The sequence below is a fragment of the Aotus nancymaae genome, unplaced genomic scaffold (assembly GCF_030222135.1).
Source record: "Aotus nancymaae isolate 86718 unplaced genomic scaffold, 86718_ANA_hifiasm-v0.15.2.pri h1tg000079l, whole genome shotgun sequence".
Taxonomy (NCBI): domain Eukaryota; kingdom Metazoa; phylum Chordata; class Mammalia; order Primates; family Aotidae; genus Aotus; species Aotus nancymaae.
The window spans coordinates 24,867,305-24,887,219 of NW_026988494.1; the positions used below are offsets into that span (position 1 = coordinate 24,867,305).

At 44.6% G+C, this 19,915-nt stretch overlaps 1 protein-coding gene and 1 pseudogene across 1 annotated transcript in view; both read left to right on the top strand.

Annotated features, from left to right (window-relative positions):
* The window catches only part of DPYSL2 (dihydropyrimidinase like 2), a 139,687-nt gene that overhangs the window by 30,693 nt on the left and 89,079 nt on the right, over positions 1-19,915 (top strand). The window lies entirely within an intron of this gene.
* On the top strand, positions 1,669-2,383 carry LOC105705285 (proteasome activator complex subunit 2-like; annotated as a pseudogene).

Below are 19,915 nucleotides of genomic sequence, written 5' to 3' on the forward strand. Positions count from 1 at the left end.
TTGAAGCCAGGAAGTGGAGGTTGCAGTGAGCTGAGGTCACGCCATTGCACTCCAGCCTGGGTGACAAAGTGAGGTTCCATCTCAAAAAAAAAAAAAAAAAGAAAAGAAAAGAAATCTCAACATCGAATTTCCCTGCTCCTTTATCAAAGATAAGTTGACTCTATTTGTGTGTGTGTCTCTTTCTGGGCTCTCTGCTTTCTTCCCTTGATCTGTTTGTCTTGACAACCATAGCTTTATAGTAAGTCTTGAAGTCAGGTAGTATCTGACTGGTTCAACTCCTTCAATTTCATGTTGCCTATTCTGGGTCTTTTGGTTTTTCATATATACTTTAGATTTAGTTTGTTAATATCCACAAACAATTTGCTGGCATTTTGACTGGGATTTTGATTGTGTCAAATGCATAGATCAAGTTGGGAAGAACTGACATCTTGAAAATATTGTCTTCCACTCCATGATCGTGGCAATATATTTTCGTTTGTTTAGTTCTTCTTTGATTTTCTTCATCAGAAAATTGTAGGTTTCCTTATACAGATCTTAGATGTGCTTGTCAGACTTATACCTAAAGATTTCATTTCATGGGTGCTAATGTAAATTGTGTTGTGTTTTTAATTATAAATCCCACTTACTCATTGTTGGTATACAGGAAAGCAACGGACTTTCATGTATTAACCTTGTATCTTGCAACTTTGCTGTAATTACTTATCAGTTCCAGTTGTTTTTGTTGTTGATTCTCTTAGACCTTCTACATAGATGATTACACCATCTGCTGAATAAATATCAAAAATATTAGCATTTTCGTGTATATCTTTCTAGAGTCTTAAAAATAAATACGCATTTACATTTATTGTGTGTATATATACTATATATGTTACATAATTAAAATGGGATGGCTTCTACTTTCTTATCTGACTCGCCAGGTACTTCAGAGTCATGACTTCTATTCTCACAACAGAGAAAAACCTGCAGAAACTGAAAATCAACAACTTTTTATCAGTCAGATAATTGAGGTCACAAGGCAAGACACTTCATCTACAATTGGTGAGACAAGCTAATAACACATGGCCAAAGCTTACTGGAGGCCAGGAGCGGTGGCTCATGTCTGTAATGCCAGCACTTTGGGAGGTCAAGGTGGGTGGATCGCTTGAGCCAAGGAGCTGGAGACCAGCTTGGGCAATGTGGTGAAATCCCGTCTCTACTAAACATGCAAAAATTAGCCTGGTGTGGTGGCACACACCAGTAATCCCAGCCATTTGGGTGGCTGAGGCAGGAGAATTGCTTGAATCCAGGAGGTGGAGGTTGCAGTGAGCCAAGATTATGCCACTGCACTCCAGCCTGGGTGACAGAGACAGACTCTGACTGGGAAAAAAAAATGCTTATTAGAGCAGAAGTCCTCTGCAGCAGCAAGACCCAGATTCCTTTTACTCAGTACATTGTGTCTGCCCTTCAAAAAATTACAGGGCATATTGAAAGACAAAAAACAATTTGAGGAGACAGAACATGCTTCATAACCAGACCCAGATATTAAATAACTATGGTTAATGTGTTAAGGCCTCTAATGGAAAAAGTAAAAAACATGTGAGAACAGATGCATAATATAACCAGAGAGATGGGAACTTTAGTAAGAATCAGGACTAGCCAGGAGACCAGAGATCTAGCAACTGGAGCAGCATGGCCAAACCCTGCAGGGTGCACCTGGTTGGGGAGATCTGCAAGCTGGTAGAGGTCATCAGGGAAAATATTTTCCAGGAGGCTGAGGAATTCCTCTACAGATTCTTACCACAGAAAATCATGTATTTGAATCTGCTCTTGCAAGAGGGCTTCTTCGATGTGGCTGATCTGAGCTCCCTCTAAGCACCACTGAAATCCCTATCCCAGACCCTCTATTCAAGGATGATGAGTTGGAAACAGAGAAGCAGGAGAAGAAAGAAGTCTCTAAGTTTGGATTTCTCCCTGGCATGTGAAGGTCCTGTTCCTGTTTCCCTGGTTAAGCCAGAAATCTGGACTCTCAAAGAGAAATGCATTCTGGTGATCATATGGATCCAGCATCTGATCCCCAAGATTGAGGATGGAAATTATTTTGGGGCATCACTCCAGGAGAAGGTACTAGAGAGGGTGAATGCAATCAAGACCAAAGTGGAAGCCTTCTAGACAACCATGTCCAGCTACTTCTCAGAACATGGAGAGGCCATGGCCAAGGTCTCCAAGGAAACTCATGCAATGGATTACACAGGTCTTGGTGCACAGGCAAGATGAGGCAGCCTATGGGGAGATCAGGGACACTGTGCTTGACCTGAGGGCTTTCTATGCTGAGCTTTATCATAATTTAAGCAACCTGGAGAAAACTGTCAACCCAAAGGGTGAAGAGAAGCCATCTATGTGCTGAGCCCAGGGCTAGAATGGAAATAAATGACTTATACTTTGTGTGGATTAAAAGATAATGATCAAGGCCTTTTCATCTCAGAAGTCCCTTCTCTTTTATTAGAGAGAGAGCTGTTTTCTTTCTTTCTTTTGCCTGTTAATCCTCTGCTCCTAAACTCCTAAAAATAATAACTCCTAATAATAATAATAATCTGGCCATGTATGGTGGCTTATGCCTGTAATTCCAGCAAAATCCCAGAGTGAAACTCCATCTCAAAAAAATATTCTGGAACTATTAAATGATTATATCAAAATGGTAGGATATGAGGTTATTATACAAAAACCAGTTGCTTTCCTATATACCAGAAATGAACAATTAGAATTTATATTAAAAACATACTATTGTATACCAAAAAAAAATACTTAGGTATAAATCTAACAGAATATGTGTATATGTATGGAAAGATTTTCCATGTTCATAGATAGATTCATCGTTGTCAAGATCTTCCCGGTTTGACCTATACATTATATGCAATCAAAATGCCAGCAAGTCGTTAATGGATATCAACAAACTATATCTGAAGTTTTTATGGAGAGGCAAAGGAGATTTAGAATAGGCAACACAAAATTGAAGGAGAAAAACAAATTAGATACCATCTGACTTCAAAACTTGCTGTAAAGCTACAGTCGTCAAGACGGTGTGGTAGACACAATCAAGGGAAGAGAGCGGAGAGCCCAGAAAGGGACCCACACAGATACAGTTGACATATCTTTGATAAAGGAGCAAGGACAATTCAATGTTGAAAGTACAGCCTTTTCAACAATGGTGCTGGAACAACTGGCTGACCACATGCAAAAACATAAATCTAGACACAGACCTCACATCTTTCAGAAAAGTTAACTCAGGATACATCATAGACCTAAATGGAAAATGGAAAACTATAAAACTCCTAGGATATAATTTAGAAGATGATTTTTTTAGATAAAACACCAAAAGCATGATCCATGAAAGAAATAATAGATAAGCTGGACTTCATTAAAAGCAAAAAAATTCTGCTCTGTGAAAGACACAGTCAAGGCCAGTGCTGTGGCTTACGCCTGTAATCCTAGCACTTTGGGAGGCTGAGGTGGGTGGATCACTTGAGGTCAGGAGTTCAAGACCAGCCTGGTCAACATGGTGAACTAAATATACTAAAATTAGCCTGGTGTGGTAGCTGGCATCTGTAATCTCAGTTACTCAGGAGGCTGAGGCAGGAGAATGACTTGAACCCAGGAGGGGGATGTTGCAGTGAGCTGAGATGGTGCCATTGCACTCCAGCCTGGGTAACAAGAGTGAAACTTGAAAAAAAAAGGAAGGAAGGAAGGAAGGAAGGAAAACACAGTTAAAAAAAATGAAGATAAGTTACTCCAGCCTGGGCAACAAGAGTGAAACTTCAAAAAAAGAAGGAAGGAAGGAAGGAAACACAGTCAAAAAATGATGATAAGCCAGAGACTGGGAGAAAAAAATTGCAAAAGACACACACATGGTAAAGAACTTATCCAACATATACAAAGAACTCTTAAAACCCAACAACAAGAAAACAACCCAATTAAAAAGTGGGCCAAAGACCTTAAGGGACACCTCACCAAAGAAGATGTACTCACGGCAAGTAAGCATATGAAAAGGTGCTCTACATCATACGTCATCAGGGAATTGCAAATTAAAATGATGAGAATGGTGTGGTGGCTTAGGCCTGTAATCCCAGAACTTTGGCAGGGGAGATAGGTGGATCATTTGACGCCAGGAGTTTGAGAACAGCCTGGCCAACGTGGCAAAACCCTGTCTCTACTAAAAATACAAAAAAAATTAGCCAGGCATTGTGGCGTATGCCTGTAATCCCAGCTACTCAAGAGGCTGAGGCATAAGAATCGTTTGAACCCAGAAAGTGGAGGTTGCAGTAAGCCAAGATCACACCACTACACTCCAGCCTGGGTGACAAAGCGAGACTCTGTCAAAACAAAGAAACCCGACAACAATGAGATACCACGGCACACCTGTTAGAATGGCCGAAATCTGTCCTGGATTTTCATGTGTAGTGGCACTTCATTGCATCCTCATCAGCAATGAATGAGAGTTCCTGTTGCTCCACTCCCTAACATCAAATGCTGGTGAGGATGTGGAGCAAAAGGAACTCTCATTCATTGCTGGTGAGGACGCAAAATGGTACAGCCGCTTTGGAAGACAATTTGGGAGTATATTACAAAACTAAATAGTATCTTACCATATGATCCTGCAATCGGGCTCCTTGGTATTTATCCAAAGGAGAACAAAACTTATGTCTAACAAAAAATCTGCACGGAAATGTTTATAGCAGCTTTATTCATGATTGCAAGAACTAGAAATCTACCAAGAATGTCTTTGAGTGGGTGAATGGATAAGCAACCTGTCGTACATTCAGACAATGGAATATTAGTCAGTGATAAAAAGAAACGAGCTATCAAGCCATGAAAACAAACAAACAAACAAACAAAAAAACGAAGGAAACTTAAGTGCTTATTGCTAAGTGAAAGAAGCCAATCTGAAAAGGACATATAATGTGATTCCAATTCTATGACATTCTGGCAAAGGCAAAACTGTGGAGTCAATAAAAAGATCAGTGTTTGCCATGGGCTAGGGGAAGGGGTGCGTGGAAGGGAGCAATAACAGGTAGAGCACAGGGGGTTTTTAGGACAGTGAAACTCTTCTACATGATACTGTGGGGGTGGATACATCTTATTACCCTTTTAAAACCACAGAGTATGCAAACACCCAAGAGAGAACCCTAATGTAAACTGTGGACTTCAGTGAATCATAATGTAACTATATTGGCTCATCACTTGTAACATGTGAATCACGGAATGCAAGATGTTAATGTATTAATAATAGGAGAAACAGTGTTTGCCTTGTGGTGGGGGAGAAAGGGATATATGGGAATCTTGTTACTTTCTGCTCTTATTCTGTGAAGGTAAAACTGCTCTACAAAACAAAGTATATTAATTTAAACAGATGGGATCCTAACGTATAAACTCTTTGTATTTTGCTCTTTGTATTTAATAATATGTTGCATACGTTAAAAAATTAATAGTTACATGGTTGGATATACCATGAATTTAAATAATCTCCTTGTTTTTACTATTTTTAAAACTATTTCTAGTAGTGTTATGAAGAACATTCATAAACATGAATAGTTCTCCCATTATTTCCTTACAGTAAATTTGTAGAAAATAAACTTCTATATCAAGGGTTACGTACATTAAAATTTTTAATGATATTTCCTTCCACAAAGATTGTACCAATTTACATTCTTGTGAAAGAAATGAGAGAGCCCATTGCTTCACACTCTGGTTAATACTTAGTACAGTATTTTCAGTCTTTTCAGGCTCCGTCTATTTCACATCTAAAATACAAGATCTCAATTTTTAAAAATTGTCCTTTACTAAAGTTAAGCATATTTTCTTATATTTTCTGAGCATTTAATTTCTTCTTTTATGAGTGGCCGGTTCATGTAATTTTCTTAGTTCTTTAAATAATTTGGAATGTTCATCTTTATGATTCATAAAGAGTTAAGGAGATTTAACTCATAGGTTTCAAATATTTGTTTTTTAGTTTATCTACTTTTAAATTTTATGTTTATTAAAACATTTACATTTTCTGTGTCATCAGCTCTATTGATCTTTTCCTTGATGGTTTCTTGCTTTGATATCACACTTCTCAAGCTTCCTTCTACCCACCTGAGACCTTGTATACTCTGGCTTGTATTAATTTCAGCAAGTTTCAACAGGAAGTCAGGGTTGTAGGGAGGAGCCATCTAGGATTGCAGCTTTCCGTGATGTCTCAGTAATCCCACTGCTCATACCTAAACTCACCAACCATGCCTGGAGACCAAGTCCCTGTCTCGTCGTGCTGAGCTGAAACATTGCACAAAAGTCCTTCCTCCACTTTCCCTTGCCTCACGTCCCAGCTTTGCCATGGCTAGTCCATGGGAGATAATCTGTTAAAAGAAATAGTGCAGATATGCTGAGCAGGTTTGGTTCAGCAAAAGACAGGATGTAATCATTAATCAGGGGCAGACGCCACCATGCCCGACAGCCTTGGTAGCTCATTCTGCCTGAACCTGGGCGGTGGGGGCTGTGTGATTTAGAACTTTCACAAAACAGGGTCTATTTCCATTCTCCAGGTCAAGCCTTTCATGGATTATTTACAGATGAGGAATAAGACAAGCCTTAGGGTACTTTTAGACAGAGCCCCATCAAGGATTTATTTTCACTTTATTCTCTATTTAAGATAACATTTAGCTGTTATTCACAATGGTTGCAGCCCTCTGCTGGTGAGATGCACCTATCTGCAGCTCTGAGCAGTTCTGGACCTCTATGTACTTGATGTTAAAGGCAGACATAAATGAGTTTGTCCACAGCTCGCAACTCACAGCCAGGCTCTGTGGGCTGCACCCCAGGAGTACTTCTAGGGGGAGGATTTGAGGGCTTCCTCTCTCCCAAGCAGAAGTAGTGGGTCTTGGTGATACCCAGTATCTCACTTGAACCAGGTTCATCTTTACGCTTTAACAGAAACATTAAAACAGTAAGCAGCCATCATTTTTGGGCAGAGGGAAATTTCCTACTGGGAATTTCCAATCATTAACATGCTCTATCTCTGCAATAGGTATAATAATATCCTTTTAGTAAAGGTGCGTGCGGACGTTAGTATGATCTACGTAAGTATAATCACCAGCAGTTACAATGTGCTGATCCCCCTCATTTTCCAACCGGAAGGGAAAGAAACATCATTAATTATATGATGAGTGTTTGTCAGGACTTCAGGTCTAAAGAAGAATTTGAATTGAGCTAGAGGAAGGGAAGTTGTAAGAGAGCAGCTGTCCACAGTTTTTAATGGTACCTTACACTACACTGTTGCTGTCACGTCCATTATCTCACCCTCTGCCTGCCCTCAGCAGCTTTGAAAGAAGCGAGGGTGGGTGGGAATGAGAAATGTGAGACTCTGCTGGAGTTGGTCTTTGGGCATTTCTGAGTTGAGCCCATGGAATGTGGGAGTGGTTATTCCGAGTTGCCTCTCAGCAGCCTTAGCCAACCTCACCTTCTTTCTTGAAATACTCTCCATTCTTGGTGTCCAATACTTGCTACTCTCCCTCTCTTTGGCCACTCATCGTGAGTCTTTGCAGACCATTCTTTCTCTAGTTGAATCAGAGGTTTCAAGACTGGCCCTTCTGTCTCCACCATTACCTCCTCCTCAGCTGGTATCGTACAATTCTTTGACTTAATTACCATTTGTGAGTGGATGTTCCTAAATTTACATCTTAAGCCCCATCTTCTCACTTGAGTGGCTTATTATTTCCAGTTGGATGTCTTAAAGGCATTTCAAATTACCATGGCCTCAATGGAAACCATCCCCCCAATCAAGTGGAAATCCTGATCAGCTCCCCCATAATCCCATACCCCACTTCACCCTGATCAGCTCCCCCATAATCCCATACCCCCACTTCACCCTGATCAGCTCCCCCATAATCCCATACCCCCACTTCACCCTGATCAGCTCCCCCATAATCCCATACCCCCACTTCACCCTGATCAGCTCCCCCATAATCCCATACCCCACTTCACCCTGATCAGCTCCCCCATAATCCCATACCCCCACTTCACCCTGATCAGCTCCCCCATAATCCCATACCCCCACTTCACCCTGATCAGCTCCCCCATAATCCCATACCCCCACTTCACCCTGATCAGCTCCCCCATAATCCCATACCCCCACTTCATCCTGATCAGCTCCCCCATAATCCCATACCCCCACTTCACCCTGATCAGCTCCCCCATAATCCCATACCCCCACTTCACCCTGATCAGCTCCCCCATAATCCCATACCCCCACTTCAACCTGAGGCTCCCCCATAATCCCATACCCCACTTCACCCTGATCAGCTCCTCCATAATCCCATACCCCCACTTCACCCTGATCGGCTCCCCCATAATCCCATACCCTTACTTCACCCTGATCAGCTCCCCCATAATCCCATACCCCCACTTCACCCTGATCAGCTCCCCCATAATCCCATACCCCCACTTCACCCTGATTGGCTCCCCCATAATCCCATACCCTTACTTCACCCTGATCAGCTCCTCTATAATCCCATACCCCTACTTCACCCCGCTCTTCACTTGGTCTTTCTTACATCCATTTAATACAGCAGTTCCCAACCTTTTTGGCACCAGGGACCGGTTTCATAGAAGATAATTCTTCCAAGGACAGAAGGACTGGGGGATGGTTTTTAGGATGAAACTGTCCCACTTCAGGTCACCAGGGCATTCGTTAGATTCTCAAAAAGAGCACACAAGCTAGATCCCTCCCCCATGCACAGTTCACAATAGGGTTCGAGCTCCTATGAGAATCTGATGCCCAGCTGATCTGGCAGGAAGTGGAGCTCAGGCGGTAATGCTGGCTCACTTGCTGCTCAGCTCCTGCTGTGAGGCCTAGTTCCTAACAGGCCATGGACCGGTACTGGTCTGCAGCCCAGGGGTTGGGGACCACTGTGTTGATATACCACCATTCAACTGGATTCCATTTCCAAATCTAGAGTTCACACTTGACATTATAGTTTTCATTTATATCCCACCATTCACCTTGATTCCATCCCCAAATCTAGGGTTCACACTTGATAGTTTTCTCCCACTTATTCCACATCCAATCTATTGGTGACTTTTCTTTCTTTTGTTTTTTGAGATGAAGTCTTGCTCTGAATGCAGTGGTGCCATCTTGGCTCACTATAACCTCTGCCTCCCGGGTTCAAGTGATTCTCCTGCCTCAGCCTCCCGAGTAGCTGGGACTACAGGCGCCCGCCACCACACCCAGCTAATTTTTCTATTTTTAATAGAGACAGAGTTTCCCCAGGATGGTCTCGATCTCTTGACCTCGTGATCTGCCCTCCTCATCCTCCCAAAGTGCTGGGATTATAGGTGTGAGCCACCGTGCCCAGCCTATTGGTGACTTTTATTGGCAGCAGAAACTAGAGTGGATAAGAGGAAGGACACACACTGGTCACACTGCAGAGCTTGATTCCTGGCTCTGCCACGTGCGAGTTTTGGGTCCCTGGGGAAAGTCCCTTAATCTTACTTTGTTTCCACTCTACCTCACAGGATTGTTGTGAAGATTAAATGTATGATGAGGCTTAACCAGAGTTAATACTTGAAAAGCACTGAGAACAGTGCCTGGCACGGTAATTACTGCAAAAGTGATAACTGTTACTATTGCCTTCAACATAAATGACACATCTGTTCCTTTATCTCAAGTACCCTTGTCCTAGTCTTAGCCACATTCCATTCTCACCTTCTCACTGGTTGCCTCTCTATGACCCTTGCACCACCACACTACAGCTGAAATCATGAGTCAGATTTTGTTGTTCCTGATTAGAATGCTTAAATGGCTTCGTTTTAAACATAGAATAAAATCTGAATTTGTTTCTATGGCCCATAGTCCTGTAGATGTGGTCCCTGCCTGTAGGGCTGAGGGCCCCACAGGGTCGTGGGGTGAGCCTTATGCTGTGCTGAGGCGCAGGATCCGAGAAATAAAGAGACAGGATGCAGAAGTACAAAGAAAAACGCAGCTGGGCTCAGGGGGCCACGCTATCTATAAGTGGAGTCAGGCGAGGCCCCGAATGTCCAGAAGCGTGAATATTTATTGTGTATAGGTTGGGGGCAGGGCAGCGAGTGAAATCATCTTTAAGGATAGTGATAGGGTCGTGAGCAATAAAACATGGGGTCCACCCCCATTAGGTCCCCTAGGCCAGGAGGTGGACAATGCGCAGCAAGGGGCCCGTTCCCATGAAGGCAAGGGCCGTGTGCAGTAAGGGGTCCATCCCCATTAGGTCACCGAGGCTTGAAGGTGGGCCGTGCGCAGTGAAGAGGGTGCAGTGTGCAATACTTCTATCTATGGGCAAACTACTTCTAAGAAGATTTATAGGAGGATGTTTTAAGTCACATAGCAGTGACAGAGCTGTCAAGGTTACCGCCACCTTCTGGCAGCTTCCAATGGGTTCTATGGGAAGATGCTTTTCAAGCAGCACAGTAGCAAGAGCTGATAAAGTTCACAGTCACCAAGGTGGATGGCCGGTCTGAGGGCAGCCTTCCACAAGAACTGGAGCAAGGTCCTACAACTCGTTTATCAGGAGGAATGGCTCTCGCCCCAAGCCTGCTGTACAGCGGGTATCTTTACGATACTGAACGCTGCCGCCTGGGCCATGGATTCTTGTCTTGGTATAACTATTTTCCCTTCAATCATGCTCTGCACTGCGTCTGCTCTTGGCATTTCTCCGATTATAAGCTGCTTATTCCTTAATTCATGCTCTGTACTGTGTCTACTCTAGGCATTCCTCCGATTATGAACTAAGATATAATTATAGGTATATATGTAGGGAAATATTCTTTAGGCACCCATACTATCAACTATTATATGATTATATATAGAGGATTATATAAAGGGATTCGTCAAGCTCTATTTCTATAAACTAATATTTGATTATGTAAAGGATTATATAAAAGGAAATAGCTGAGTAGTAACACTATAAATTGAGATATTCCTCAGGCCCTAACTGTGCCAGGGTTCTGCTTAGCTCTCATTCCTTGGTGCCTATATGGGGGGTTACCCACACCTGCCTGCTGCTTTAACTTCGGTTGTACAAAGCAGAAGTCTCTGTGTAACACATAGCCCCAAAATGTAGTGGGGAAGACCAGCAACAGTCTTCTTGTGCTCATGGATCCATTTAATACAGCAGTCCCCAACCATCCACTCTTGTGGATCAGGAGTTTGAACACAGTAGAGCAGGGATATATTGTCTCTGCTTCATGATATCTAGTGCCTTATCTGGGAAAACTTGAATGGCTTTGGGTGACTTGAACACCTGGGGTGGAGTCCTCCAGAGTCTTTCTCACTCATACACCTGTCACCTTGGCACCATGGCGGGAAGGCTGGGCTGGGGGTGGACTCTCTGCTGGAATTCTTACATTGGTCTCTCCATGGCTTGAGCTTCCATACAGCATGGTGACCTTAGGGTAGCTGGATTTCTCTCACCTGTGTCTGAGCTCAAAACATGCCTTCTGTGACCTGTCCTTGGGAAGCACATAGCATCTCTTCTGTCATACTCTACTGGTCAAAGCAACCAGAAGCCCACCAAAATTCAAAGCGAGGGCATGTAGACCCCTCCTCTCATCAGGAGGATGTCAAAGAATTTGTGGCACAGTTTTTAAAAGGCCATGCTCTTGTCTGTCACTCTCTCTTGCTCACAGTTCTCCAGTCACACTAGACTTCTTTCTGTTCCCAAAACACTCCACCTAATCCATGGTTTTGTTTTCTCTTACATAAACTCTCTTCTCCCAGATGGCTGCCTCCTTCTCATCTTACCAAAGACTAAGTCTGCCCTTTTAATTAACATGTCGAATCAGAAACTTTGCTGCAAAAATTAAATTGAAGCCCCAATATCTTTTTCCAGACATGAAGTCCTGAACTCAGCTCCCAGACACCATGTTCTGCTACTTCCTCCAGAGACTAAGTAAAGAACTTTGCTGCCTGAGGCTAAGTCCAGAATTTTCTCTCCAGAGGCAAAGTCTGATTTTTGCTCTTGACACCAAATCCCCACCTAAGTGTCAGCTCCCCAGAAAGACCTTCCTAGACCACCCTGTCTAACGTGCCTTTCCACCTCTCTATCCTCTGCTTATTTCCTTGATAACACTGACCACAATCTGAAGCTATTTTGTGTATTAGTTTCTTTACCCATTAATTAAATGGCTATCCCTTGTTGAAGGTGTAACTTCCATGAGGGCAAAGGTGTTGTAAGTTTTTTTTCACTATCATATCCCTTGGCACTTAGAAGGCACTTAATGCAACCCTGCTGAATGAATGAATGAATGAAGTGTGCAAAGGATCAGGAATAAAGCTTTGGAAATTAGAAACATTTAGGTAGTTGTTGAAACCATGGCAGAGAAAAAGGCTTGGGAGACCACCTCAGGGATCATTGATTAAGATGGGTAAGAGAAACTCACAATGAACACTTAGAAATAAGAGTTATAAAAGCATGAAGAGAGCCAGAAAAAAAAGCATCACAGAAGCAAGGGAGGGGAATTTGGAAGAAAAAAGGTAGGCAATAATGTTAAGCATCACAATGAGCTCAGTTAAGTAAAGATAACTAAGTGTTCATTAGCTTACCTGTTTGCCCAAGCTCTTCTAATGGAGTCAGGGGAAGAGGCCAATTGGAGTGGGTGGAAAAGCAAATGGGAGTTGAAGTTGAGGAAGTGGAGATCAGGAGCTCCATTCCTGAAGCTTAACCGTGTAGGATCCGCAAGGCATCACAAGGCAGGTTTCCAAGCTCAAAGGACTGAGTCTTGGAGAGGAAGACTTTGAGATCTGGGAGCGGGGTGGGGCAGGAAACAGCATGGATTTGGGAATAATCCTTGAACAGGCTGACCTCTTCCTATGAGACCTGGGGAAGGAGAAAAGACGGGTGTGCGTGATACTCTTGTACAAATCATTATTCCATTTGTGATTCCTCATTCAGCACTGGGCTCTCCAGTCAGACTGAGTTCATGAAAAGAGGATTGAGGATGACACAGGAAGCATGGCGAAGGCAGTGACAGCCGCTGAGAGGTGTGAGAGGGTAGCCAGGTCAAGGACCAGTGGGAAGTCTTCGGGGGTGAAATCCCAGTCTCTTTTTAAAAGAATTTTTTAAAATATCAATAGCTTTTGGGGTACAAGTGGTTTTTTGTTACATAGATGACTTGTATAATGGTGAAGTCTGAGATTTTAGTGCACCCGTCACCCAAGGAGTGTACATTGTACCTAATGTGTAGTTTTTTTTTTTACCCCTAGCCCCATTCCCACCCTTTTTCTTCTGAGTCTCCAAAGTTCATTATATCCCTCTGTACGCCTTTGTGTATTCATAGGTTAGCTCCCACTTATAAGTGAAAACATACAGTATCTGGTTTTCCACTCTTGTGTGGCATTCACTTAGAATAATGATAGAATAATCACTTAGAGTAATCTTAGAATTCACTTGGAGTAATAATTATTCACTTAGAATAATGGCTTTCAGCTCCATCCAAGTTACTGCAGAAGATGTCATATCATTCTTTATCATTCTGTTTTATGACTGAGTAGTATTCCATGGTGTATACGCACCACATTTTCTTTATCCACTCATTGGTCGATGGGCTCTTGGGTTGGTTCCATATCTTTGCAATTGTGTCTTGTGCTGTAATAAATATATGAGTGCAGGTCTTTTCGATATAATGACTTCTTCTTGTCCCAATCTTTAATGCAGTCTGAGTGTTCTGTAGCTGCTCCCACGGACGTGGTGAAGAAATAGTGAATTTTAGGGCCGCGCCAGGATCGGGAGGCTGCAGGGCAAGAGCAGTGGAAGGACGCTGCTGGTGAGAGTGGTGACAGTGGTCCAGGCAATGGACTAGAGAGGCCCAGCTGTGAATGAAGATAGGGACTCATCGCATCTTGATGATGTGGTGAGGGGATGACGGTTCAGATAGCCCTGGGAGTGAATGGCTAAAGATAAGGGCAGGCCAAGGTCACAGGGGTCAGGAAAGTGAAGAAACTGAGGGGGGGTGTGTGTGTGTCTGTGTGTATTAGACAAATTTTAAATTTGAACAGGATTATGTTAGAAGTTATGGTACAAAGAATACTGCTGCTACGATAGACTCCACTAGGTATAACGACTCAAGCACAAAAGGAGTTGATTTGTGCATCACATAATAGTTCAAGGTGAGCATTTCTGATGAGCAGGCAGAGAAGTGTGCAGGGTCCCTGCTCCATGCAATTAACTGGAAAGTCAAGCTGCTGGTGGTTCTAACATCTTCAACACATGCCTCCTACAGTTATCTGGGGGACCATCGTCCTGTCAGCTTGGAGAAAGAGCTTAGAGGAGGAAGAGGGAGTTGTCTATGTTCCAGGCCTTGAAGAGACACATTGCGTTGGCTAGAACTCTGTCGCATCTCACTGCCAAGGAGGGTGGGAAATGTAGTCCAGTTGTGTGTCCTCGAAGAAGAGGAGAACATGGATTTCATGAGGAGCTAGTGGCCTCTGCCACATCCCAATGCCAGATAGACATGAAAAGATCCAGCTGCTTATGTCCTGAATAAATGCGCGGAAGTATCCTGGAGACAGAGATGACAGTACACAGAAGGGCAGGGCTTCTGCAAGTTGATGAGAGGGTGATGGTCTGGGAATGACCTTGCAGGGTGGACAGATGGAGTACAGAGAAGTCAGACAGATCTTAGAGGAGGATCCAGTCAATGAGCAGGCTCTGGTTGATGACACTTGGAAGGGGCCTGGGCTCAGACACAAAATCACAGAATCCTCCTCCCCAAAGGGGCAGGAGAAAGGAGGGGATTGGAAACTTGAGGGAGTTATCCGGTTGCTTACTCTGAAATGCTGAATCTTTTATCAAAGAAAAACTACCTAACACTAACTCTTGGACTAGAGGGCCTGCTTTGGACTTGATCACAAACTGAACAGAGTGTGGTTGACAAAGGGATGGGGCTTGTAGGTCTGAAGGGCAGGTAAGGACACTGACAGTGGCCTCAAGGCAAACCTCTCACAGGCTTGACAGGATGGAAAGGAGTAGATTATGAGAAGAAAGAGAACAAAAAAGAAGCCACCCACAGTCCTCCTAGAAACTTCAACTAAGTGGATGAGGCCTAAGACAGGACCTGGTTGTAAATTTTGTGCTTTGGAAGATTGTTAGACTCAAGTCCCAGTGTGACTGTATTTTATAATAAGGACATTTGTGCAATATGTTTATTTATCCATTGTGCACCAGCTCACCCACCCATCCATCCGTCCATCCATTCACCCATCATCTGTCTATCCATCTACCCAGGTATCCATCCATCCATCATCTATCTATTCATCCACCCACCAATCCATCTGTCCACCTACCCACTCATCCATCCATCCATCCATTCATCCAGTCACACATCCATCCACCCATCCATCTACCCATCTACCTATCTATCCATTCATACATACAAACATACATACATACATCATGTGCCCATCCATCCATCCATCCATCCATGCGTCATCTGTCCGTCCATCTACCCAAGCATCCATCCAGCCTTCATCCATCTATCCGTCCACCACCCAAATCTATCCACCTACCCACCCACTCACCCACTCATCCATCCATCCACCCATGCATCCATCTGTATGAACATACATACATACATCTGCCCATCCATCCATCCATCCATCCATCCCTCTCCCCACCCACCCACCTTTCCATTCATCCATCCACCCCACCCATATGCTATCCATCCATCCATCCATCCTTTTAGAATTTGTTTGCCTATTACATGCAGGGCCTTATGGTGGGTGCTGAAGAGAGAGAAAATATAGTCTCTGTCTTCAAGATGCTTACTGTCTAAGAGAAGTAGACATCGTATAAGGAAATAGTACAGGGGACTGTTTTGGCACTCTGCCAAGAGTCCGTACAGAGCCCAGTGGGAGCATAAGAGAAGGAATGGCCAGCTGGACTGGGGGGGCTCAGGAATGGCTGCACAGAGGAGTGATGGTGCCAGCAGTCCAGGAGGGCCTGGGCTTGCTGGGAGAGCCAGGCATGTAAGCACAAGTGTGGAGCTATAAACAGCTCAGCATACTCAGGGAATGCGAAAATGGGGCCCTCGGTGGGGCAGTGGCCCTAGATGGAGAGGAGGAGAGATGAAGGGCATCACTTCCCACTTAGTCTCTCTAGGTTCCAGTGTTATTTTCTTCCATCAGTGCTCCATCCCTTTAAAGTGGTCTTTTTACTATCCTAGCTCCATTGCTAATTCTGTGAAGAAACGGAGGGAACTCCTGAGCCCTGAGGACCATGTGCAGGCACTCATTTCTCCCCCGGTTTGGTTGCAGGGCCCAAAGGAGTTAAACACTGAGATTGACGGTTGCTCACAGCACAACTGCATTTGGCCATTTATTCTTTCAATGATTTCCTTATCTGCTTGATAGGCAGATAGGAAGAGTCCTATCTGAATTCTGGAGACAGTGGATGTGCCCAGAAGCTAGAGGAAGAGCAGTCTTTGGGTTGATGACAGTGTGGGGGTTGAGAGCCCCCAGCCCAAGCCTAGGTAGAGGGGCACAGTTTGCCTGGAGCTGGTAAAGCATCACGTGCCATTCACCCACGACCTCTCTCTCTATACCCTGAGGGCTGGCATGCAAGGTCAGTAATCAATTCTCACTCCTTGAAAACAACAGGGTGGGGGAGTAAGGAGGGCAGAAAGAGGACAATTTATTTTCGGCAAAGGTCAGAATTTAGTTAAATCTTTACAATATCCAAACAGACTATTTTGAAGCATTCACAGACTAAGCTAATAAATTGCCCCAAAGTGGCCTCCAGGGAACCTAAATGGACAAATGACCAAGAGCTATGGTGTGTTTTTGGATAAGTGAGCAGTTTTCAGTACATTGATCATGGCAGATCCTTTTAAGTAGACGAGGACTCTTGAAATGTTATTTACACTTTCAGAGTTCACGGCTATCCCGTTTGCTTGGCTGTTTTCAGAATCGACACAGATTCTGAATCCCCAGTTGAGGGGGATCTGTGGTATTTTCTGGGTGTGGTGAGCACAAGCCTGAAGTGCGGGATGGAAAAGGGGAACCCGGCTGCGTTTATCACGATTGGACCTCCAGGCACAGCTAAGGTTCATGAATGTGAGGCTTGATGCTTCCCAAGGACAGATCCCAGCAGAAAAGGAATCTGCACGCTCTGCCATGGATCATTAGAACCTAGGCCATGAGAACGTATCCAGTGAGGTGGATCCGCACCATCTGGTTTTTTGTTTTTTTTGAGAAGGAGTTTCACTCTTGTTGCCCAGCCTGGGGTGCAATGGCACGATCTCTGCTCACCACAACCTCCACCTCCCAGGTTCAAGTGATTCTCCTGCCTCAGCCTCCCGGGTAGCTGGGATTACAGGCATGCGTACCACGCCCGACTCATTTTGTATTTTTAGTAGAGATGGAGTTTCTCCATGTTGGTCAGGCTGGTCTGGAACTCCTGACCTCAAGTGATCCGCCCGCCTTGGCCTCCCAAAGTGCTGGGATTACGGGCATGAGCCACTGTGCCCAGCCACCATCTGGTCTTTTAAAAACCTAGTGTGAAGGTTAGGCATGGGGGCTCACAACTGTAATCCCACTGCTTGAGCCCAAGAGTTTCAGATCAGCTTGGGCAACACAGCGAGACCCTGTCTATATAAAAGATAAAAAGACATAGCCAGGCATGGTGTTGCATGCCTGTAGTCCTAGTTACATGGGAGGCTGAGGCAGATTGCTCAAGCCCAGGAGTTGGAGGCTGCAGTGAGCTACGCTCATGCCACTGCACTCCAGCCTGGGTGACCTGGCAAGACCCTGTCTCCAAAACAAAACAAAACAAAACAAAAAAAACCCAACAAAACCAACCAAACCAAAAAACCACCCAAAGCCTGGGATGAATCAGGATTAGAGAGCAGCAGGTGCAGATCTGGGAGGCAACGGGTGGAAGATGAAGGCTCGGCCACCTGGGCTGAAGAGCCGGTGTCCTTAGAAAGGTTCTCCTGCTCACTTGTCATTTAACTCTTGTTTGTTGAGTGTTGTGCAGCCCCCTCGAGGTGAAGTGGAGGACTGGGTGGCTTAGGGCCCCTGCGATTGAGAAGTAGAGGCAGACTGGAAATACCCAAGTAAACAAATGCACAAAAATACTTCCAAATTATAATTGCTGCTATTACAGAGACAGTGCTGAGACAGGGAAGAGTAGGAATACATGGGCTGGCGTCAGGACGGAGGTCAGGGATGGCCTCCCTGAAGCAGGGGTGCAAGGGTGAGAAGGAGCCGCCATTCAAGAGATGGGAGAAGAGAGAACAGCAGCAACAAATGGCCACTGCGGGGAAAGGAAGGAGATCCACGTGCTGTGGCGTGAGCTTGCGGAGGTAGCACAGGATGAGGCTGGAAAGAAACAGAAGGGTGAGATCAGCCGGGTGCGGTGGCTCACGCCTGTAACCCCTGCACTTTGGGAGGATCATTTGAGGCCAGGCGTTTGAGACTAACATGGGTAACATAGTGAGACTTACCTGTACAAAAAATAAAAGTAAAAAATAAAAAAAGAAGGGTAAGATCATGTGCAGCAGACTTGGTAAACAGTTTACATTTTATTTATGCAAGCAGCCTGGCTTGGTGTCTGAAATTCTACCAAGTGGGGTCTTTTCTTTTTAGCAGAGTAGCAGCACATTAAGCGTTTCTCATTCATTGAAACCGTTTTGTTCGTCTGTCATGTTTCCTATGAGAGGAGGGCCAGGGCCACTGAGTGAAACTGAGTTACACTGGGTGGTGAGGAAAGAAAGAGATGGAGAATTGATTTCGGGAGAAGGGGAAACATCTAAGGAATGTGGACTAGGGACAGTGGGAGGAGTAGAGGAAGACAGCCGATCACCTGTGCCCACCTCTTGCACAAGGTGGGTCCCAGTTTCTACTAAACAAGTACTTAACCATTGAAAGAATTAGCCTTGGCCGGGCCCAGTGGCTCCTGCCTGTAATCCCAGCAGTTTGAGAGGCTGAGGCAGGCGGATCACTAGAGGTCAGGAGTTCAAGACCAGCCTGACCAACATGGTGAAACCCCATCTCTACTAAAAATACAAAAATTAGCTGGATATGGTAATCCCAGCTACTTGGGAGGCTGAGGCATGAGAATCACTTGAACCCGGGAGGCAGACGTTGCAGTGAGCTGAGATCACGCCACTGTAGTCCAGCCTGGGCAACAGAGTGAGACTCAGTCTCAGGAAAAAAAAAAAAAAAAAAGAACTAGCCCCTTGGGCTTTGGGGTCACACAAACCCAAATTAGAATCTGGGCCTGGAACAAGAGGTGTCTTTGTGCTTTTCTTGCCTAGTCTATAAAATGAGGATCTGAAGATTGACCCAGTAGGATTTTTTTAGAGAAGATTAAAGCAGATGTATTTAAAGCATTCAGTGCCATGCCTAGAGCATGGGAGGTGCTCAATAAATGTTAATTTCCTCCCCACTGACAACCTAACAATATTTTGGAAGATTGTACTACTTCCAGAAGGCAGCCAAGTGGAAGGATAGTGATAATATTTACCGCTCTCTCATAATGTTCCCCTTGGATAAAGAGCTGGCCAGTAATGCCCTGTGGTGAGTGGAGCCTGCACTGGGTAGGCAGTGAGCCCTTCCTCCTAGTCCATGTTTTCCTCCTATAAATAGAGGGTGGAGTGGGCTGGATCTGTCATTGAGTGTCCAGAGGTAGACTATTTTAAAAACCTTCCTGGGCCTTACCTCTGGATATTCTGTTCAGGGTGTCTGAGCTGGGGCCTCAGGTGATTCTGATGGAGCAGAGCGCTTGGGCACTCCAACTGGAACAAGTGATCTCCAAGGCCCTGTTATGGCCCGGAGACCAGCAGGCAGGCGACCACACGCACACTCCTCGTTCGCCACCAGAGGGCGGGCCTGAGGCACGATGACTGAGCAAGGTGCCTTTTGTCCCCATCAGGGACA